General features: G+C 44.1%; 1 protein-coding gene across 6 annotated transcripts in view; it reads right to left on the bottom strand.

Moving 5' to 3' along the window:
- Positions 1-20,388, bottom strand: part of dlgap1b (discs, large (Drosophila) homolog-associated protein 1b) — a 171,905-nt gene that overhangs the window by 87,502 nt on the left and 64,015 nt on the right. Inside the window, exon 2 of one of the 6 annotated variants that reach the window (XM_070553153.1) lies at positions 8,233-8,556. The exons of the other annotated variants lie outside the window; for them this stretch is intronic. The gene's annotated coding sequence lies outside the window, so the exon portion shown is untranslated. The remainder of the gene's footprint in view (positions 1-8,232; positions 8,557-20,388) is intronic. 6 annotated transcript variants of the gene reach the window in all.

Below are 20,388 nucleotides of genomic sequence, written 5' to 3'. Positions count from 1 at the left end.
TACTTTTTGTTTGTCTGTCAGCATTGTGAAGCAATTCTCAACCAGGACAACAGAGGGCGCAGCGTCTCTCTAATGGTATCCTGCCTTCAATGCAGTCACGTCTCTTGTGTTTACATTGTGTTTATGTATTTCAGAGAAATCAGGCAGTCACTACCTCCAAACCCACATTTCCCATAATTACTCGACATGAATAAAATCTTTGTTGTGTATCTTTGTACTTGGACTCCTTCCGTCGTTGCAAGCCTGTTGGAGAGTGCATGCAATGATGGATAACAGCGTTTTACGTCTCCACACCTCTGCAGGCACACAAGTATAGACTAGGCTTGAGTCTTAGCTACATCAAATTCACGTCATCCCTATGTAGCACTAAATGAAATGGCTCCCATGGACTTGAATTCTCTTGCAAGGGCTTATGTCATGACTCGGTCACTCCGATTGTGAAAGGATTGCTGGCTAACATGATCTCTTTGTGCACTTCCTTTATGCACGCAACATGAGATGATCTTCGAGGTAAATATCTTAAAATTCTGACATGATGTCTAATCACCCACAGTGGTGGGTGAAAACTTCAAGGAATGTTAGGTTTATGATTCTATCAGGGAATACCCTGCAAGTTATTCAACATCTCTCAGATTACTGAATCCATACTGATTTATTACAAAATGCAAGAAAAGAAATGAATGGGCATCGTGATAAATATGAACTTTTATAATCTCATCTGGTTGCAGAAAAAAACAACAACTTTAATCCGATTCAACATACAACCAAATCTCTGTGTGATTAAAGTAACAGACTCATCTGCTGCTACAATCACTGTCTTATGTTTTTGCTCTTCAAAAAAAAAATCTATGGTCTGCAAAAGTGCATCTCTAGACATAAAATGTATAAAAATATATATATTTATCCACCCAATTAGACAGGACTGTGCATGGATGGGTGGGCTTAATTGTTTAATGTGTGGTGCTTCTACAAGGGCGATGAGATGAGTGCAGCATTTGCAATTAAAATGTTGGGTGTGATTCCAAGGCCAGAGGAGGTTGATGGCACCCCACCTGCTTGCTTAGACCTCCAAAGGGCACACTTAATGACTTCACGGTGCTGCAAGTGACAGCCACACACTGATGACAGTCGTTGGCTTAGATGCAGGTGCTTGTTTTTGTGTGTGTGTGTGTGTGTGTGTGTGTGTGTGTGTGTGTGTGTGTGTGTGTGTGTGTGTGTGTGTGATCCGTGGAGAACAGGATGAAAAACATATTTTCATTTTATGAAGACAAGCACATCCTTACATGATAGTTCGGCTATCTTCAGAGCATAAAAGTATTAAGAACAATGAAATCTGCTTCATTTTATGTTTGGTTGCATGGAATGACCAACAACAGTTCTGTTGCAAGACCTGTTTAAGTTGTGGTTCAGAACATTTTATTTGAGGTTCTGTCAAAAGCTTCTGAAGAATCAATATCAGTGGTTTTGTAAGCTTTGTTTGGTGAATTAGGAGTTTTTCTCTGATCGAATTGTTAAGCTAACCGCAGATTTCTGCAGTTTTTTCAAATCTCTAAAGTTTCACAGTAGTTTTTGTAAAAAAATGTTTGGTACATTTTTACTTTTAAGACAACAGTATGCTATGTTTGCCTAGGGCCTAGAATTAAAAAGGATTTCCTCAAACCAAGGCTGTTCAAGATGTAACATGTGGTTCAAAGCTTTCTACACCATTTCAAAAAATTCTGAATTACATCATTCATCCATTCATTGCTCTCTGCCTATCCAATGGCAGGGTAATAGTTGTTATAATGGATGAATGCATTTCCACCGGCCACAAAACAGTGCGTTTTTTATGCTTCCACTTTAGACTTCCACGCTACGCCTTCAGAATCCATCAAGCTCAGCAGTAAAAAAAAAAAAGCCAGACAGGAAGTTAAACTTGAGGACAGTGTAAAACATCAGACAACTTTCAAAATAAAAGACACACAGAGACTTCCTATTGCTTAAGTAGTAAAGAAGTAAGTATAATAACCGTGACAACTCTGTAGCCGAGATAAAAGAACAGAAAAGAAACCTTTTGAATATGTGCTGCCATCTCTCACCTAGACTTTTATTGCGTGAACTGTCAAAATTATGGACGATCTTGCATTTCTACACTGATTTCATGAACGCACAGGAATAGCTGCGTTGAGTGCTTGGATGCTGATTTCAATCTGAGACGCTAGTGGGAGGGGTCACGTTGCTGAGCTCACGGGGACAAAGCATCTATTACGTTATTCACTACTTATGCATCTGGTGGAAAACACGAGTAAGACCTTTCCAGACAACCTTGATCAATCTAACTTGTGTTGATGAGGGAAGGCAGCCTGTCCATGGAGGAAACTCAATTTTGTTGCCATGATCTAAGTCTCATAGATAAGTGTTAATGTGATGGATCAGTAAATCACGTCTTTCAGCTTACCTCTTTATCCTACTACATACCCAAAGTATTTAATATTTAGTATGTCTCTCTGCTGGTGCAACAAAGGATTTTTTTATTTGAAGAAAATATGCTCAAGACTTCTTCCTTTCACATGTTTTACTCTAATACCTAATCTGTCAGCTGACTGCAAAAATAAACAACAACAACAAGCCCAGAAAGGTTTATGCTGATACTGATGAAACTAAGAAGAGACACAAATTAAATGTGACCATTTAAATAAAAAGTTTTTGTTGCAAATTTGGATTTCTGACATAGCTGCCAGACTTTAAAAGATCACATCGTGGCCTTCTAAAAAATACTCTCAAATAGAAGTCAAAAGAATCAGATGTGAGCAGAAAACTTGGCAGGAACGATAAATGCCTGTAGTGTGAATGCAGTGACAGAAAAAATGAAACATATGGTGAATTATTTCTGACTTGTGACTGCTGGTGAGTGGAGAAGTGAAACAAATAGCAATGTGATGTTTACGGAATCATAAAAGGCAAAACAATAATCATTCTATGTATTTGTCCATGTTACAGATTGTGTTGTCACTATTGGTGTTCACTAAGGTTTGTGCAGCTCACATGGATGGACTTAGTGACTTGAAGGAAAAATGAGCCATTTTGCACCAATAGCAGATCTGCAGATATCTTTCCTACACATTTTCACAAACTGACTCATTTACAATATTGAAGGCAGATTTGCTAGGAATAAAGATGGATTAGAATGACCTTTTTTTATTCAAAATAGAGAGTAATAGTTCCCAAACAGTTTTCTGCACCACTCTGCTGGCTGACTAGTTTTTACTAATTCAGTTTATACCCAAGAAAATGGAGCTTAGATCTGGGAACGACATCCCAGAAAACACAAGCATCCTCTGGCAGGGCTTGCCTGTTGTTGTGACCGTTGCATGAATGTTAGAATAAGTCCAAAAGATTGTAGACAGTTGAGACATGTTCGCTAATATGAAGTGTAAACAAATGATTTAATAAAATGAAAACTGACCAAAAAATAAATATTACGTTTCTTTTGCATGTGCCAAGCGGCCATATTGGATTTCAAGGCCAGGGTTGGTGACCAAGTCAGATTTAAGACTTTGAAGGAAGTTGTGGACATGAAATACACGTCTTACTCTCCGGATGATGAGATTCAAGCCTAGTTTATGCTTCTGCGTCAGCTCCACAAGGGAGAGACGCACACGCACCGACAGAGGCGTTTTACTCCGACTTCTTCGTCTCCTGAGAGTGTTGCAAAGCAATTCCCCGCCAGGACAACAGAGGGCGTAGCACTTTTTCTGGGGTATCGTGTCATGTCTCCGGTCCAAGATAGTGCATTTACTATTGTGTTTATATTGTTTATTGTATATTCAGATACTTTTTAACACAAACAAATGTGTCCCTTATTCTCCTCCACCCCTTCATGAACTTGCCACCTCTAAAACCACATTTCACACCATTTTCATCCACAAATGAAACGCTTGCTACGTATCTTTCAAGCCTGCCGCTAGACATCTTCGGCTTTCTTAGTGTTTTTGAGGGCACAATGGCAATGCTGTTGAATAAAGCAGCGACCTGACCAATCACAAGCTTGCGTTCTCCGTCTCGTTTGACTGATGTTTAGAAAAGTGGACTCGACACTGTCCATCGTCGCAAGCCTGCTGGAGAGCCCTCACAAGGACAGATGATGGTGTTGCATGTCTCTGCACCAAAGCAGAAGCATAAACTAGGTTTTAGACCCATAAACGTTAAGGGACAGTTTTTAGTAATGTCGCAGTTAAAAAAACAGTAATATAATCTAATTATTAATTTGTGAAAAAACTACAATAATCTGTGAAAGAAAGAAAGAAAGAAAGAAAGAAAGAAAGAAAGAAAGAAAGAAAGAAAGAAAGAAAGAAAGAAAGAAAGAAAGAAAGAAAGAAAGAAAGAAAATATAAAAAAACCAGATGCATTTTTTACATTTGTGAACTTTCAACATCCTTACTTAAAATATTTTCAAGGGAACATATTGTACCAAACGCAACGTTTGCATCCTGTTGTGTTGTCTCGACTGCATCTATAAACACTCTAAATATGAAATAAAAAAAATGAAATAAAAACCATGTTCATCAATTTTCTGTCTGTGTTCCATTAAGGAAAACAAGCAGTTTCAAAAAGTCCTTGTTTGTCATGTCACAAATGAGGAAATTAGCATAGAAGCACCTCTCACCTGTCTAGCATGAAGGAGCAGCAGCTCTACTCTGAGTCCCTCACAGATATCAGAGTGTCTCAGCTTATAGCAGCCTGAGTGGAGGAGGGATGAGATTGGCCCGCAACAGCTTGTTTTCTCAAAGTGACAGAGCCCTGAAATGGCTCATTCTGGAAGCTACTGAAAATGTTAAGAAGCAAACTGCTAAAATCAGTTTATGTGAGAGGGTTCTAGTGTAGAGAACTTCCTAAACATGTTTTATATTGAACATAGAACTATTGAAACTTAAAATGTCCCCCTCAAAATTATATAATAAATGTAATAAAAGCCATGAAAGGAAATTATGCTGTTGCACATTAATCAACAAAATCTGGTTTAATAAGAATGTCCAGACAAAAACTGCTGGATGGCAATATGTCAGCTCCAGATAAGAAGCTCTAACTGGAACTCTGCTGAAACTCAGTAACTGTTAAAAAAAACAGTCCATCTCCACCTCCATTCATATCTGTCTTCCTTATCTTCTTCCCACTGCTCTCTTTTCAAGACAATCGCTCAAGGAACCTTATTTGTGATCTTTCCCCCCCCCCCCCCCACACTTTTACTCTTTTTGTTCTCCTTCATGCATAATTGCTGTTTCTTCCTGTCCTCACTTTATTTCCTCTGGAGACAACCTCCCTCCATCTTTCTCCATGCCTCCTTCTCTGACTTCATCGCTCTCCTCTGCTCAGAATAACAGTGGCGATCTATCAAAACATTATAGGTAACCAGAGGGCAACTTTCTGGACCTTGCAGGGCGTTTTTATACAGCGGCGAGACCGAGCCAGGAAAATAACAGCGCAGAAACATCTGATTAATGTGGAGTAGTATGGCAAGTGATTTCATGCAAATTTGCAAAGTTGCCGTGGGCTGCAAATGATTGGCATGAGCCGGGTAGAAGGGAGGATGCAAGCAGTGGCTGAAGAAAAGGCTGTGCTCAGTGATTAAGTGGAAACACAAACTAGGGACTTTAATCAAACCAAATCAATGTGAACTAATCCTGTACCAATTAAGAGACTGTGGTTGAATGCTCAGGACATAATTCAATTTCTTTTTAAAGTCTTGGTGTGAAAGGATTGACTGAAACCTCCGGACAGAAGCCAGCAGGAAAAAACAGAGCAGCTTATTTGTTCTTCTACGCCTTGCTCTTTAGCTCAAAGTTCTGCTGTTCTGTGGAGTGATGAGATGCAGACAGGAAAAAGGGACGAACGATGATGAGTGAGATGGTGACAAAGTGATAAGACTCCTTCCTCATCCTGAAAAGCCTCTCTGTCATCTTTGCTTAAATTTCTCTGGCTTGCCTCTTTTTATTCAAAACCTTTAACTGCATATTAAGAAATCGGTGGACTTCTCTGCTGGCGCAAAGACGACAACAAGGCTCAGCTTTGCAAAGAAGAAGATACAAAAAAAAAAAAAGTCGGAGATTAGGTATGATAGTGTACCTTTCCAGAATATAAACTTCATTATTAAAGTCTTCTTAAACAGTTTCGGGTGTTTAAATATAGCTGCTGGTAGAACGAGGCGAGGAGTTCCACATCACAATGAACACACACAATAGAAACTTTTAAATAATTGGTTTCTGTGAAATATTTAAAGTGAACAAAAATACTGGTGACTATTATTAAGAGATTCTATGGAGCGAATGGAGTTTTCTTATCAAGTCATTTTTATGCTTCTGCTAAGAATTTATGTGTTTCAAATTAAACATCGACTTAAGAACTGGAGCAAATTAGTGCTGTTTGGCCAATGCAGGTGGTCTGATAAAGGGTGTATTTTCAGCAGCGTACAGTATGCTCCTGGAAAGGGTCGTTCAGGAACTATTTAATATTCCTCATAACCACCGAGGTGAAAACACACAGCTTTATCGTTCAACTCAGAAACTGCAGGCAATTGAAATACTAAAATCATTATTTTATGAGTCCGTTTTTTATTTCCTACCTCTGGGTAACCCATTTTCAAAGCGAAATGGGTGTAAAATGAGAATAACACACAAAACTCTTGAAACAAGTGTAATTTTTTTGAAAAGTTCAGGGCTATTATTGGTCTCCCATTAAATTTATATGCATGATTCATACAGCAATTCCTGGGTGGGCTAAACAAAAAGTCACTTTAACCATACTGAAATAAGAAAACCCTTAAAGGTGAGTGGTTCCTGGGTTGTCCTTATTCTACCGAGGGAATACGGTTTGGTCTGAAAATTCTAGGCAATTATACATAATAAAAAAATAATCCAAAGTGCAAGGACTCTTCCTGAGCCTCTTGCTCGCTTGTGTTAACGTACTCTCTGGTCTTGTAGGTTGGTTTGAAAAAAAAAAGGCAGCTAAATAATAAGAGTTTATGTCTGAAAAACTCAATTCTCTTTCTGATTCTGATTTAAGCAGTCCAAGAATTAATAGCCACATTTACCATGTTGTTGAATGTGCCACAGAGAAACGATTTGCTCTGAGAAAAGCTGGTTTACCTTGTGTTAAACTTAAGCCTGGTTTATGCTTCTCTGTCTGCGTCAGTGCGGAGACACGCAACGTCCTTGCGTAGGGCTCCGGCAGGCACGCAAGTACGTACGGAGTCGAGTCCACTTTTTTAAACATCCGTCGAACGAGACGGTTTAGGCAAGCTTGTGATAGGTCAGGATGCTGCTGTTGTTTACAACGCTGTTACGTCCCCTATTCAGTGGGGCCTGTAAGTGCTTGTGGTTATTATTGTATTTCATTTTTTTTATGGCATACTCCTTGTGGAGCGGCATAGCGGAAGAAACCTGTCGGCGCGTGAGAACCAGGAAGAGCGTCTCGTCTCCATGGCGACGTCGGGGATTCCCTCAAAATGAACTTGTGGCAGTGTCGTCATCCAGGAACCCTGGTCGAAGCGCGGAGAGTCCAGCTGCATGAGATGAGGACTGATTATGTCAGCTGTGCCGGAGAGGATAAAGATGACGCGGGATCAGCTGTTCGGGGAGCAACTCTTACCCATGGGTTGTCTCCCTGCTCCTCACTCCCGTTGAGTTCCGTGTCCGATTGTAATCGAATAGTGTGCGTGTTTTAGAGGTCCTACGCTAGACAGACGGTGGTTATAGTTTCGTTTATTTGATTTGTTTATCTAGATCCAGAGGTGTAGAACACCAGCCTTTAATTTGTAAAGTTTTAGAGGTTCCAGCTAAACCAGAAAGCTTGGTATATTTTGTTGTATTTTATTCCTGGGGCTGGTTCCCCAGCCCTTTTTCCCTTTGTGTAACTGGTATTATCCTGTGAGGCGGTTATAGTCCCTCCTTTTATGTTATTAAAAGATATTGTTATTTAACAGCCCTATGACTCCTCCCACTCCTTTTACCTTCATTTAATTACCTGTGCCCGGATCCTAAACTGGAGCCGTAACAAAGTGGGGGCTCGTCCGGGATCTGTCGGTTACATATAACAGTTACCCTCAGTAACAAAGTGGGGTTTCGTTGTGGGGTTGTTTGTAATAATTTCTTTTTTGTGATCATGTCTAGCTTCGACGTGGAAACCTTCATGAGGGCGCCTTCACGTGGACAACTGGAAGAGTGTCGTAAGCAAGATTTATTAGAAGTAGCTGCTTACTTGGGTCTCACTGGGGTTCAGCACATGCTGAAGAACGCCCTGAAGGAGGAGGTTCTGTCTGTGATGGAGCGGAGGAAGCTGCTGTCACCCCTGAGTGATCTTGCTGTCTTGCCTTTTCAGAGTGAGGACTATGTTGAAGGTAAAGAGGAGGACATTGCTGAGGCGTGTGGTGCGACAGAGGATGCGGCCGATGGGATGAGGGCCCCTGAAAGGGGTGAGGACCGTCACTCTCCTCCACCAACTCTCCCACGATTTGACCTGGATTCTCCAGGTTCGAGGAGCGATTCTCTTGACCACGCCCGCTTTCAATTTCGTTTGGCTCGCCTGAAGCAGGAGGCAGAGAATAAACAACGTGAAAGAGACTTCGAAATGAGGAAATTGGAACTTGAGGCAGACACCAGAATAAAGCTGAAACGACTGGAGCTGGAGGTTCAGGCGCAGCTGCCGAGCAGAAGAGCTGATCAGACGACTAAAGGGCTGACGACTGCTGCAGACCAGATTGACGTCGGGAAGTGCATGATGCTGATGCCACCTTTCCGTGACGCCGAAGTGGACAGCTACTTCGCCGCATTTGAGCGCATTGCTACTTCACTCAGTTGGCCGCAGGAAGTGTGGACTCTGCTGTTACAATGCAAACTGACAGGCAAGGCTCAAGAGGTAATGTCAGCTTTGTCTGTGCATGATTTTTCTGACTATGACCGTGTAAAAGAAGCAGTTTTGCAGGCATATGAGCTGGTTCCTGAAGCCTATCGGCAAAAGTTCAGATCTCTTAGGAAACGGGACGAGGAGCAGACATATGTAGAATTTTCCAGAGAGAAAAGCATTTTGTTTGATAAATGGGTTATGGCGTCAAAAGTGATTAGTCTGACTGAGTTACGAGAGCTTGTTTTACTGGAAGAGTTCAAAAGGTGTCTTCCAGAGAAGATTGTTCTGTATTTAAACGAACAAAAGGTACATACCTTATCTGCTGCTGCATTTTTGGCAGATGAGTTTATGCTGACTCATCGTATAAAGATTGAGAACAGGCCTACCAATGTAAAACCCCAGGACGTCAGACAGAGGACGCCCGGAGTGAGCAGTGGAAATTCACAGCCACGATGTTTCTATTGTCATAAGTTGGGTCACATTGTGAAGAACTGTCTAATCTTAAAGAGTAAGAAAGATGTATCCCAGAGAGAAGTTGGTTTTATTGCAGAAACTGCATTCAAGGGGCATGTGCAAAGCAGAGATAGGGGATTTGATCCGTTTGTGTTCAAAGGCACAGTCCATGTGGGTGAGAATGACTCAGACTCAGTGCAAATTGAAATACTGAGGGACACAGGAGCCTCGCAGACACTGATTTTAGAGTCTGTGCTTCCTTTTAATGTTTCCAGTTGTACAAATGTTTCAGTACTTTTGAGAGGTTTGTCCTCTGATGTTATTTCGTGTCCTGTGCATGAGGTCAATTTGAAGAGTGAACTGGTCACAGGAAAGTTTAAAGTGGCTGTATGCAAGACGTTGCCTGTGGCCAGGGTCCACATGTTGCTAGGAAATGACATTGCAGGGGGCGCTGTAATTCCTGTCCCACAAGTCATAACCCAACCTCAGACCTTAACTTGTGTAAATCCACCCCCGGTATCTCCCCCTCATGTGTTGTCACAAGAGCAGGGGCAGTTAAAAGTGGTGATGATCTCATGAATGTATCCTCTTTGTTTGAAGAAGCAGACTTCAGTTCTCCCCTACATGAACTGTCTGAAGAAAGCAGTTCAGTAGAAACCGAAGTACAAGACATTAAAGATAGTCCAACCAAACGTGTAGTTTCTCGCTCGACCTTGAGATTGGAGCAGAAAAATGACAAAACACTAAGCAAATGTTTTGAGGCTGTGGCTAACACAGATGACACGTCCTCTGGTTACTATGTGGAGAACGATCTCTTAATGAGACGGTGGGTAAATCCAAAACAGTTAACTTCCCCAAGTGTTAGTGTTAACCAGATTGTAATTCCGGAATGTTACAGACATCAAGTTCTTGCTCTAGCGCATGAAAGCCGTTGGTCGGGTCATTTGGGGATACGTAAAACTTATCAGGCTCTCCTTGATCACTTCTTTTGGCCTGGTATGAAGAAGGATGTTGCTCGATTTTGTATGACATGTCATACATGTCAAATGGTGGGAAAGCCAAACCAACCTTTAAAGCCAATCCCTTTAACTCCAATTCCCGTAATAGGGAACCCGTTTGACCACATAATAGTTGACTGTGTTGGTCCGTTGCCTCGTACCAAGTCTGGAAAAAAGTACTTGTTAACTATAATGTGTACCGCTAGCCGATTCCCTGAAGCAATACCGCTGGCCTCCATTACAACTAAATCAGTTATCAGAGCTCTAACTAATTTCTTTTCACTCTTTGGCCTTCCGAGAGTGTTACAGACAGACCAAGGCTCTAACTTTAAATCTGAGCTATTTAAAAAGGTGACCCAAACATTAGGGATCCAGCATGTAATGTCTTCAGCCTACCATCCAGAGTCGCAGGGAGCGTTAGAAAGGTGGCACCAAACCTTAAAGAGCATGTTGCGAAAGTACTGTTACAGTTCAAAAGAACAGTGGGATGAAGGTTTACCTTTCCTACTGTTTGCGTCAAGAGAAGCCTCACAAGAATCATTGGGATTCAGTCCGTCTCAGCTGGTTTTTGGTCACTCACCTAGAGGTCCGTTGCAAGCGTTGAAGGAAAATTTCTTGCAAACCGAGAATGCAAAGAAGGTGAATGTCAACAAATATGTTAAGTCCTTCAGATCACGACTGCATTTGGCCAATGAAGTGGCTCGTAAACACTTGCAGGAGGCACAGGTAAACATGAAAGCTCACTTTGATAAAAAGGCAAGTTTGCGGGAGTTTCAACCAGGTGACCAGGTATTAATGTTAAAGCCTGTCACTGGAGACTCATTGTCGGTACGTTTTGACGGTCCATTTGTGGTTAGTGGTAAAGTAAGCGAGAACACTTACAAGATAAATACTCCTGGTAGAAAGCACTCTGTTAGGGTTTGTCATGGCAACCTCTTGAAACCTTATCTTTCTCCAACTCAGGAGGTGTCCGGAGAGTTACCAGTGTGCGCAGCTGTTTCCCCCCCGGCCATCGAACCTCAGGAAGAGTTAAGACAAAGTTCCATTGGGGTCGTGAGTCCCCGATTGAAGAACTCACAGGCGTTGCTTGCTCTAGATGATAAGTTATCGCATTTACCACCGGAACAGCGGGGTGATATACTAGCGTTAATAAATGCTAATTTGGATTTATTTTTGGACACTCCAACAGTAACTAATGTATGCCAAAATGAAATTACACTATTAACGAACACCCCTATTAAACAGCATCCGTACAGGGCCAGTCCTGAGAAACGTGCCTTAATGAAACAAGAAACTGATTACCTGTTGCAAAATGAATTAGCTGTCCCCAGTTATAGTCCATGGAGTTCGCCTTGTTTGATTGAGAAAAAACCTGACGGCTCACCTAGACTTATTACAGATTACAGGAAAATAAATGCTGTAACAGTTGCCGATTCTTATCCGCTCCCACGTATTGATGACTGTATCGACAGAGTGGGTATGTCTAGTTTTGTGACCAAGATTGACCTGTTAAAAGGCTACTGGCAAGTCCCGTTAAGTAAAAGGGCTTCGGATGTCTCTGCGTTTGTTACCCCTGATGAGTTCCTCCAATACAATGTCATGCCATTTGGGATGAAGAATGCGCCTGCGACCTTCCAAAGGTTAATTAACATGATAACTTCTAACCTTGTGAACTGTAGTGCTTATTTGGATGACATTGTTGTCCATGCGGCATCATGGACTGAACATGTCACAACCCTTACAGAGTTGTTCAACCGCTTGAAAGCTGCACGTTTAACCATTAACCTTTCTAAATGTGAGTTTGTAAAGGCGACGATCTCATATTTAGGTAAAGAAGTCGGGCACGGTAGGGTTTGTATGCTGAAGGACAAAACCCAGGCTATCATGGATTTCCCTGACCCTAGAAACAGAAGAGAGTTGAGACGTTTTTTAGGAATGGTTGGTTATTACCGCTGTTTTTGTCAGAACTTTGCATCTGTGGTAGCCCCGTTAACAGATCTATTGAGTACCAAGGTCCCTTTTATGTGGAGCAAAGAGGCCCAGCATGCATTCACGTCCTGTAAGTCATTATTAACCAGTGCACCCATTCTAAAAGCTCCCGACTTGTCTAAACCTTTCTCTCTAGAAGTTGATGCCAGCCAGGTTGGAGCCGGAGCTGTTCTTCTCCAGGCTGATGATGACTTAATAGATCATCCAGTCGCCTATTTCTCAAAGAAGTTCAGTTCATGCCAAAGCCGTTATTCCACCATTGAAAAAGAAACCCTTGCTTTGATCATGGCATTGCGCCATTTTCATGTCTATGTTGGTTCCAGTGCAAAACTGTTAAGAGTTTATACTGATCATAACCCCTTGACGTTTTTAGATCGCATGTTTAACCAAAATCACAAGCTGATGAGATGGGCTTTGTTGTTGCAGGAGTTTAACCTAGAAATCAACCATAAGGTGGGCGCTGAGAACGTTATTGCTGACTGCTTATCTAGGAGTTGAACGTTCAACAGATAAGTGTGGATGGTGTGAGTAAGTTGTTCTAGGAACAACTTTGTTTGACAGGGGGAAGTGTTACGTCCCCTATTCAGTGGGGCCTGTAAGTGCTTGTGGTTATTATTGTATTTCATTTTTTTTTATGGCATACTCCTTGTGGAGCGGCATAGCGGAAGAAACCTGTCGGCGCGTGAGAACCAGGAAGAGCGTCTCGTCTCCATGGCGACGTCGGGGATTCCCTCAAAATGAACTTGTGGCAGTGTCGTCATCCAGGAACCCTGGTCGAAGCGCGGAGAGTCCAGCTGCATGAGATGAGGACTGATTATGTCAGCTGTGCCGGAGAGGATAAAGATGACGCGGGATCAGCTGTTCGGGGAGCAACTCTTACCCATGGGTTGTCTCCCTGCTCCTCACTCCCGTTGAGTTCCGTGTCCGATTGTAATCGAATAGTGTGCGTGTTTTAGAGGTCCTACGCTAGACAGACGGTGGTTATAGTTTCGTTTATTTGATTTGTTTATCTAGATCCAGAGGTGTAGAACACCAGCCTTTAATTTGTAAAGTTTTAGAGGTTCCAGCTAAACCAGAAAGCTTGGTATATTTTGTTGTATTTTATTCCTGGGGCTGGTTCCCCAGCCCTTTTTCCCTTTGTGTAACTGGTATTATCCTGTGAGGCGGTTATAGTCCCTCCTTTTATGTTATTAAAAGATATTGTTATTTAACAGCCCTATGACTCCTCCCACTCCTTTTACCTTCATTTAATTACCTGTGCCCGGATCCTAAACTGGAGCCGTAACAAACGCCGCCATTGCAAAGAGAGCCGAGGATAACTAGCGGCAGACACGGAGAAGCTTGAAGAATACCTCGCGAAAAAACTCTAAAAATATGAACGTTTCATCCTCCCGTGACTGGAGGAGTGAAAAGATGCGCAGCAAGCATTTTATTTGTGGACGGAAATGACAGGAAATATGGGTTTAGAGGTGGGGAGCACATGAAGCGGTGGGAGAATGAGAGACAAATATGTCCGTGTTAAAAGTCTCTTATATACACAAAAAACACAATTTAAACACACCATCTTGGACCGGATACACGACAGGATACCACAGAACAGCGCTATGCCCTCTGTTGTCCTGCCGGGCAATTGCTTTGCAACACTCTCCAGGAGACGGAGAAGTAAAAGAGCAAAACCCTTCCGTCAATCCGTGCGTGTCTGTCCCTTGCGGAGCTGACGGAGAAGCATAAACCAGGCTTTAGACAAACCTCTTTAAACCTACATTTCCCAACCCACCTCAGCAACAATTTATAAATGTTGGTAAGAGTATACCCGCAGAACAACATTAGTATTAGCTTCTGCTAATACTAGCCTGAGCTACTGCTAACCTAGCCTGAGTTACCAACACTAGCCTGAGCTACTGCTAATGCTAGCATGAGCTACTGCTAACGTCCTTGTTTGACAAGAGGAAACCAACAAAGAAGAATGTTGGGGCATATCATTTCCTTGTTTCTTCTTGGCGGAACAAACGATTCATCATTCCAGCCTCGCTAAGCCACAACCACGCTTTCAAAAGACACACCTTGGTGGCAGTATTACCCTGATTAGCCGCCATAGTGTGTCTTTTAGAAGTGGCTTTTGTGTCTTTATTTTTACTATTTTTATTGTGTTTTTATGTTTTGCTTTGACTCATTTTTAATGAGGTGAGGAATTTGGCAAAATCTCATCCTGTTGTTTTACTTCTTTAATCTTTCATGTTTTTATCTGTTTTGATCTGTTCTACTGTTTTTAGTGTACAGCACTTGGGCCACCTTGACTGGTGGTATGAAGGTGCTCTATTAATGAATTAATTATGATGATAATGAGTTTGTAAATTGATTTAATGAAATTGTAAATTGGGGGAGCTGGCCATTGGGGTAAACACACCAATCAGCATTCAGCTAATTTTGTATTAACTTCCTGGCTCAGTGGGCAGGGCAAAGCAGTCCATCACAGGACTTTATGGGGCTGCAGTAGCTCAGGTGGTAGAGCGGGTTGCCTCGTGGTCGGACGGTCATGGGTTCGATTCCAGCTCCCATCAGAGGTATTCTGCTGTTCTGTCCTTGGGCAAGACATGCCTGTGTTGGTGGTAGTCAGAGGGGCCAAAGGCGCCAAATGGCAGCCTCGCCTCGGTCAGACCGCTCCAGGGAGTCTGTGGATACATAGTAGCTTACCATCACTGGCAGTGTGTGAATGTAAGAGTTCCCGCAAGCTTCTTTGAGGGTCCTTATAAAGCGCTATATAAGTTCGATGATTATTATTATTATTACTATGAGGTGTTGTTTGGCCATTTATCAGATCTCCTAGGCCATCGTGAGCCCCAACAATTTGTCATATGCTAGAGAGACTCAAAAAACAGTTTCCAATTGTGAAAAAATAACTAGCTTTAGTACACATTTAAGGGTTAATGTTGTGCTTGTTGTAGTTACACTTTTATTTTTGTGACTTTAATGGGGGATAGGCTTAAAAAATGAATATATTTAAGAAAAGGTAATTTATTTAACAGATGAAAGTGGAGGATGAAGTGCTTGAAAGCTTTCCGATTTCTCAGATAAATAAAAAAATAAAAGATCACCATCATGGTATCAATATCTGTAGTAAGAATATTGTTACAGGCCGTTTGGATGACAATAATTTTTTTGAGGATAATAAAGTTTTGAGGATAGTAACCAAAAACAAATAGCAGAGTTTGTGAGATTTGGGATGAAGAAGAAGAAAATGAAATGAGGTCCTCATAAAATTGAACAATGGAATCGTTAGGTTTTTTGTTTTTGTTTTTGCTAGCATCCTCCTCACTTGGACTTCCTGGTTTCTACCTGGCAGATTTAAACCAAAGAAGGTGCACGTTTGCGACTTTCTCCAACATTTTTCAAAACAAATTCCAGGGAAAGGTTTCAAACCTTTCATGAAGATAAAAGGAATTCATTGTAAAGGAAAGGAGCATCTTCTTTGGTATCCAGTGTGCTGAAAGCAAATATGTCCCATTGAAGTTGAAGAAAGGATGGTTGGAATGGAGAAATTAATCCAAGTCCAGTTTAAATCAGCCAGTGTTATAAACGTTGATCCCTGTGTGGGGATCTGGGCGGGGCCTTGGGGGTCGGGTCATGACATGTATGCTGCCGGGAGGAAGGCGGGAACATGCGGCAGTGCCTAGCCCGGGCTCAGGGGCCTCAGGTAGACCTTGGCTCCTCTGCTGTCCCATCACGGGGGAGGGGGGGGGGGGGGGGGGGGGATGTCCAGGAGGGGGAGGAACATACCTTACCTGGATGTCCTATGTCTTATATATTCTGGAAGCTGTGCAAATGCAGGGATGGGAGTAGATTTTCTGCTGGGATGAGGCTGTGTTGGATTCCTCGGACTCCGTGGAGCTCTGCGATGCTGCTGCTTTGGGCCCTGGCAAGATGGCCTGGGGTCTCCATGCCCTGGGTGGCATTTTAGCAACGGAGGTACCTATTGGGGCCAGTGGGGGAGCTGGCTCCCTGGAGGGCTTAGGCCATTCCTCCCCATCCCCACACACATTTTTCTCCACCTGCTCCCTCACATCATCACACAAACATGCACATAGGACCTTGGGGGGTGGACAAGTCAGGGGGTGTGGGTATGGACCCCATTTTCGCATTCCTGTGGCAACCTGCCCCCCAATTTTATTTGCACATTAAACACTTCCACCAATGACATTCCATGCAAACACACACTTAGGGCCTTGGGAGTGAGCACATTCAACTGCATTTGGCAAGGGGTCTTTCAGCCTCATCCCAAGTGCCGGTGCCCACTTCCAATTTTAAACTGCACTTAGACACAGAAGGCTGTGGGGGGAAGAGGGGTGGTGTGGTGGCATCAGCTGGCGTAGACCAGACGATGCCTGCACTGCCCGCTAACCACAGCCACGAATGCACCTCATCAATACGCACCAACACTGTACTGGAGCAGGGGGAGGGAGACTAGGGGTCTTAGCACACCTCTGTTATCGCTTGGCTTCCTGGGGCTGGAGGCTAGGAGGGGGATCTGGCCATCTGGCTGGGGCCTGGGGCGGTGGGTCGCTTTGCTCGGCGTTGGGCGGGGGAGCCTGCTCATCAGCACCCCAGCAGGAAGGGTTGAACTCTGGGAACAGGTGATGGTTGTACCCTTTGTGCAGCAGTACCAGGACCAGAGTGAATAGGGTGTGTATGGGGAGCATGAGTGGGTGTGTGGCTTGCATTTTTGTGAGTCGTAGGTTATATGTGTATGTTTGAGCATGAGGAAGGGTGTGTGTGACTGTGTTTGTGTATGACTGTATATGTCAGGTGGGGCCTTTGACTCCTCTCCTCTCCTGGGACTTTTTTTGCTGCTACACATCTTCGCCTCCCCTCCCCCTGCCACACATGGTGTGGAGGGCGGTGCCTTGGTCTGCCTGAGTGTTTCCATCTCCTGGGTCAGGGGGTTTAAGATTTTTGGCGTCTGATTGATCCCGGTGGCTGCCTGGTGGGATCTGAGTCTCTGGGCTCTGTTGGGTCCCCGGCGGGCTGGTCGCCCCTGGGTCCCAAGTCGCTGGGTTCTGGGCTCGGCCGGCTTGGCGGTAGGAGGCTGCGGGCGGGCCTGTGGGCTTGCCGCCGACATCCCCCGGGACTCTGCCGGCTGCTGGTTGTGGCCCCCCAGGCGATCCTCTGCGCCTCTCGAGGGGGCCAGGGGCTTTTCTGGTCACAGTCTCCCTGGGGTCCCTGCACTCTGGGGCAGCTCCAGGATCTCTGAGACTTGGAGCTCCCTCCATCTCCTACACATATTCGGGGGGGCAGATCCGTGGCCCCTCACACTCTCTATTGGATGCTCCTATAGAGAAGCCTTACGTAAACAAGCGCGTGTACGCACATAGGTGCTTACATGGTGCTCTCATAAGTATGGAATTGGACACGTTCAACGCATGTCTTAAGGCTGTGGTTGACACTTAATGCACTGTGATTTATTATCATGATTGTTCAGTAAAACAATGTTGATTTTATATTTCCTCATCAGGTTGACACAGCGATAGTTTGATCTTTTTTCCGGTGACCGTTTCTCCGCTTCTGGTCGGCAACAAGATGGCACCTGTGCGTGGCTTAGCCGCAGTCACCGGCCACTTTCTCAAACTTTTCTCCACTAACCTCCTATTTTCCACCTTAATCCTGTCTGCGATCCTCTTCAGTAGTGTCCCTGCTACCATATCCTATGATTGCCAGACTAATTTGTCCTTCCGTTCGTTCACGTTCACCCAAGATGCACCGAGGACATACCATCCTGTTTGTTTACCCGAGTGCCGCACTGGCCCGGAGCCAAACGACGGTCCCGAGCTGCGCGCCTCCAGCGGTGTTTATCCGGTCCCGGGAAAACATCGGAGGAAAAGAGGTAAACGAGCAGGAATACAGGTGAGAATAAGACTTCTCGTAAAGCGTGGTTTATCTAGTAAACATCTGCGTGATCTTCTAGCTTCTCTTCCTTTGTTTGGTAGCGCCACTTCCGCATTCCCGCCAGGCCACGTTGCACCGCGGTTCATCCGTCCAAGTTTTTTAAGGTCGGTTTATCCTCATTCCTCAGTAGTTTCTCCTCCTGTTCCCTCCATAAGTGGTTTTTATAAACACTGTGGATCTAACCCTGCTAATTTATGTCCACTAACCCCAGCTGTTTCTGTAGTTTCGGATTCCTCCTCCTCACTCAGCATGGCTCTATTAAATGCCCGCTCTGTTAACAATAAGTCCTTCCTGCTCAATTATCTAATTCTCTCTAAAAACCTGGATTTTCTGTTTCTGACTGAAGTTTGGCAGCAAACATCTGATTATTCTGGTCTGATTGAACTCTGCCTGAGGGGTTATTCTTTTCTAAGCCAGCCCCGGGGTTCTGGTCGTGGTGGAGGCCTATCTGTTGTTTTCAGAGAACATCTTCCATGTAGCTCTACAACCTCTGGTCACTTTGCTTCCTTTGAACTGCAGCTGATTAAAGTCGGGTATAAGGACCCGTTCTACTGTGCTGTGGTCTATCGTCCACCTGGTCCAAACAGTTCTTTCCTTCAGGAGTTTAGTGACTGTGAAGCTGTCCAGACTGGTGATTGTTGGTGACTTTAACATCCATGTTGACGATCCCTCTGATCACTTTGCCATGAATTTCTCCAGCCTTATGGACACCTTCAGCTTTACCCAGCATGTTTCTGGCCCACACACACCAGGGAGCACACTCTAGACCTTGTTTTTACCCTGAGTCTAAATGCTGACAATGTTTGTCCTGAGGACGTTTATATTTCAGATCACCATTGCATTTTCTTTAACTTGTCAGTTTCTGCATCCCCACCTCCTGCTCGCCGTATGGTTAGTTCTCGTTCTGATAACGACCCAGATTCCTTAACTTCTCAGTTCAACGAGCACTGCCTCTCCATTCTGAACAACATCTGTCCTGTCAGAACCAGATCAGTTCCTTCAGTGAACTTCAGTGAAGGGTCTCTAATGACCTTCTGACTCACAGTGATGCAGGGGACTGTTCTGTTCTGGTCCTGCTGGACCTGACTGCAGCTTTTGACACTGTTGACCATCACCTGCTACTGGAGAGGCTGAGAGGCTGGGTAGGCCTATCAGGATCTGCTCTGGAGTGGTTCTCCTCTTATCTCTCTGAGCGCTCCTTTTCTGTGGCCGTCTCCAAGTTTAGGTCCTCCACCACCTCTCTTACCTGTGGTGTCGCACAAGGTTCTGTGCTGGGGCCTCTGCTCTTCCTCCTCTATTTGCTTCCTCTTCAGCACATCCTGAGCTCCTTCACAGGAATCTCCTACCATCTTTATGCAGATGACATCCAACTGTACATCTCCTTTAAGCCCCATGAGATGTCTAAACTGCAGCTGTTACACATCTGCTTAGACTATCAAAACCTGAATGGCTGGGAGCTTTCTTCAGCTGAATGAAGATAAGACTGAGATCATCATCTGTGCCCCAGACAAGCTGGTTCTCAAAGTCAGAGACTCTCTTGGTCTGCTTGCTTCCCACACCAAACCTTCTGTCAGGAATCTTGGCGTGACCTTTGACCCAGCTCTCACCCTGTATTCTCATGTCAGTTCTCTTGTTCGCTCTTCCTTCTTCCATCTCAGGAACATTGCTAAGCTGAGTCCCATTCTGTCCCGCTCTGAACTTGAGACAGTTAACCACACCTTCATGTCCTCATGCTCAGACTACCGTAACCCTCTTTTCATGTGTCTGAGCAGAACCTCCCTGAACCGTCTGCAGGTGGTTCATAATGCCTGTGCTCGGCTTCTGACCAAGTCCTCCAAACACACCACATCACCCCGCTTCTCCTCCAGCTTCATTGGCTGCCAGTCAACTTCAGGGTTCATTTCAAGATCCTGGTTCTGGTCTATAGGGCCTTACATGGACAAGCACCATCTTACATTGGTGATCTTCTTAGTCCCTACACCCCCAGCAGGTCCCTGAGGTCCAGTGATCAAAGCCTACTGGTTGTGCAGCGCACCAGGCTAAAGACCAAAGGTGACATATCATTTGCTGCTGTGGCCCCCAGACTCTGGAACTCTCTCCCCCTGAGCCTGAGATCAGTGGACTCAGTGGT

This window comes from Nothobranchius furzeri, chromosome 7 (assembly GCF_043380555.1).
Source record: "Nothobranchius furzeri strain GRZ-AD chromosome 7, NfurGRZ-RIMD1, whole genome shotgun sequence".
NCBI lineage: Eukaryota > Metazoa > Chordata > Actinopteri > Cyprinodontiformes > Nothobranchiidae > Nothobranchius > Nothobranchius furzeri.
Note: the sequence above shows the minus strand (reverse complement) of the source record. Positions and strands in the feature narration are given on the sequence as shown.